This window comes from Poecilia reticulata, linkage group LG2, assembly GCF_000633615.1.
Source record: "Poecilia reticulata strain Guanapo linkage group LG2, Guppy_female_1.0+MT, whole genome shotgun sequence".
Taxonomy (NCBI): domain Eukaryota; kingdom Metazoa; phylum Chordata; class Actinopteri; order Cyprinodontiformes; family Poeciliidae; genus Poecilia; species Poecilia reticulata.
Genome location: NC_024332.1, coordinates 25,051,045 through 25,054,716, shown reverse-complemented (window position 1 = coordinate 25,054,716; position 3,672 = coordinate 25,051,045).

Genomic DNA, 3,672 nt, shown 5'->3' with positions numbered 1-3,672 from the left:
GGGTTGTATTAATCTCCATAGGAAACTTGTTCAGACATCATGAGCTTTTTATGGGYGCTTGTTGTCATTTCCTTATTCTAACATAAAATAGATTCTAAATCAATTTGTACTGACACACATCAACATCGGCTTGTTCACATGTATTTTCCACTTTATGCATGTGAACAAACACACTTTTTATCTCRGTGCTGCACTACTGCCACATTTCATTTACCATAGAAGTCAAAACTTGAAACTGTAAATGATGTCACACTTGAGTAGTTGAAGTCGCAAATGCAACATGGCGACGGCCAAACAAGCCATTGTTAGCATGACCTCTTAAAAACATCGTTTAAGCAAACAGTTTAGCATTGCAGGACCGATATAATATTGATTTTTAGATACACTCTTACTATTATCTTGTAGAATAAGCTTCTTTTCATTATAGTTTACTACTGTTAATTTGAGGAGCRGCCATATTGGATCTCAAAGTCGCCGTTTGAAAAATCCTGCAACTTTCTGAGAGGAAAGTTTGAATTTGGGGGTGGAGGGGATTCCAGCTGATTTCACTGATTCAGATTCCAGAATTTTTGAGTTTCGACTGAAACGCAGCACTCAGCCATGGTGAGTGAATTTTTCTAACTTAAGCGAGTGAAAACTATAAATAGATGCTAAAATCATACGCATGGTGAGATTTTATTGGTAAATTAATATCTCAAAATGTTGTATTCAGTTACTATTAATGTTGGTTCTTATCCCAGTTTGGGCCAGTTGATTATTATAAAATATGACGAAGTTAAGGTAACTCCCTCGGGTAGATATTTATTTTAACCATATATTTTCTATAAAGTAGACAAAAGCTCCTTTGAAATCACAGTKCTATAGTAAATGTGAACCACAAACCCCATTAAAAATCAATTACTCCTTTCATATCATACAAGTCAACATATTATGGGATGCGTTTTGGGATGCATTTTGCATGGGATGCATTTTGTATTTTGACAATAAATTTGCTAAATGGAAACATGGCAATTTCTAAAAAACAAAATGTTTTGGCGATAAGCTGAGGTGGGTTTTTCTGGCCGTATTGAAATTGCTTTAATTCTCAAAACTGCAATGGAGACACATGATGAACAGCAGGATGTTGCCAATGGAGCAAASAACMAARAAGTCAACAAGAAGTGAAAGCGSCGGGTTTTTAATAACTTATCTCGTCAACAAACATATTCACAATTGCAGTGTTTTCTTAYGTAATGGAAACACCGCAATTGCAAAATTGTTGTACATTGAAGCCAYGGCTGTTAAAAAGCATTGAGCGATTCAAGTATAAGCAAGACAAGGTTCTCCATCATATGTAAGTASATTGTTGCTACACAATGGTGTTAATATTTTCAGACAGCAGAAACGTGTTGATTCATTCAAYCTTTATTTAAATAAGAATTGGTTCTTATTTACAACAACAAGCAGGAAAGGGAAGCAAASTACACACAATCAGCTTCACAGTCAACCGTCACAGACATTTATAACCTTATTTAGGCCTCAGGCAATAACTAGAACATAAAATAACACTAAACATTAAACCTTTTACAGCCAAGAAAGGTTAGGTAATAGTCTTAAACATAAAACACTAAACATTCTCATACTTGGACTGTGACACCCTTAATATAAGTTATCATAAAATTTACCTGTAACGTGCAGATATCTGACTGATTTCTTTACAATGTCTTTAAAATGACCTGGTGGAATGAAAGTACACAAAAACTTTACTTTTATTTGTATTTGAACCTGAAATGTATCACACTACTGCGGAAAAGGGACACGCTTAAGGCAGCTTTGAAAACTGCTGCACAGCTCACTGTGATAGGAGCTTAGAAAAGTATCTGTATGAAGGTAAATACCATCACCAGCTGTGGATTGTTTCAAAGGCAGGAAGTGGTAGAAGGAGGTGACTCCTAGGATTGTTTAAGGTCCAATTATAAAGTTTTGACCTCTGGAAACCATTTGAACTGTTGTAAATTAGTATTTTTCCAGGGTTGACATTTGCTTTTTAAAATCTTCTCTGTATGTTTTTCGGCATGTGAAATTTTTTTAGTATTTATTTTGAGGCCATTTGAACTTAAGAACTTAGCATCACCTGTGAGACCAAATGCATAATTAATCAAAATTGTATCTCTGAATAATCTTTRGAGTTGTGAGAAGCTAAACTAACGAAAGAACAGATTGTCACATATTTTCTTATTGAGTTTTGTTTTGTTTCTCTTTGCTGTCCATATTCTTGCAAGACTGAATAAAGATCTATTTGAGTGAAAATCACCAATCTCTGTTTGGTAAGAGTCACAGTTACTTAGGAGATGGTACTTTTTTTCCTTTTTATTTAATTTTCTTCATTTTTGATCCATACAACTGTATGGATCAAGAACGAATCCTGCTGTGCTAAACTGCTTCTGTATTACAGTCTGTTGAAACTTCAGCCCCAGCTCAGCCAATTAAAGGACCAACCGGTGAGGCTGATTCCTTAATGATTAAATCTCTGTCTTCAGACAATCACCTGCTCTATTTAAAATTTTAATGTTAAAATCAAATRTATGTAGAGAGAAAGCTGGAACTAAACTACAAAGCATTTTATTGGAGTGATTTGCGAAKTGGAAGGAAATGATGACCGATTTTCTTTATTATTAAAAGTGTTTTGTGAGTTTGTAATCAGCCCCTTTTACACTGAGAAACCTAAATAAAATTAACTGCAACCGGAACCTTATAATTTATAGGGATGCACCGATTCACTGTTTTCACTCCAGTTAAAGATATCTCAGGTTTCGTATCGACCGATACTGATCCGAAACAAAAGAAGCACTGAATCAACTTAAAAAGTAAATTTTTTAGTACACAAATCTTAAATGTACTGAATTACAAATGTATTTGATAACTCTTTACCAGTACAACTCGCTAACACAAATAGCTTCACAAGCCTGATCAAACATGGAAACAACTTTAATTTGTTCTGGCCTCATGAATCGGGCACGTTTCCACCATGTTATTTTAAATATCTGGACCGATACAGATATTAATATCGGATTGGTGCATCTCTTCATAATTTAATAAATCTATCTGTTTTGAGAACATTAGTAAAAAAGCAGCTACACTGAAGAGGAACAAAAGAATAAAAACATTTTTTCCCCCTTTCATTTAACAACTGTTGATAGATCAACAATGTTTTTGTTGATCTATCACAAAATAATCTTAATAAAATCCATTGATGGATTTAATGTGACAAAATTCCAGGGGTCTGAATACTTTTATGAGGCAGATGATTTGAGACCTGCTGTAAAAACCAAATCACAACTCAGAATATCTTTGATTAATAGTCAAATAATATATTTTGTATTTTAGAACAACTTTTCAGGAAGATAAATCAGCCTCTCTTGACGACTTAGSTCATCTCATTTCAACTAGTTTTCTTTCACAATTTGGACTTTTAATGTTTTAGGAGTACTTTAAAAAAAATCAATATAGTTTAGCAGCATTAATATGAYTCCCAAGCCYCTCAGTTGTTAACTTTCCTCCGCTGGCGTTCATGATCATTAGGGTTAACGGGTATTTGATGACGTGTCTCTGGTTTATTTTTAGCTCGTCTTCCTGACGTGTTCTTTGCCAGACGAGGCGCTTCTTCATTGCGGGCTAATTGACAGGAAAGTT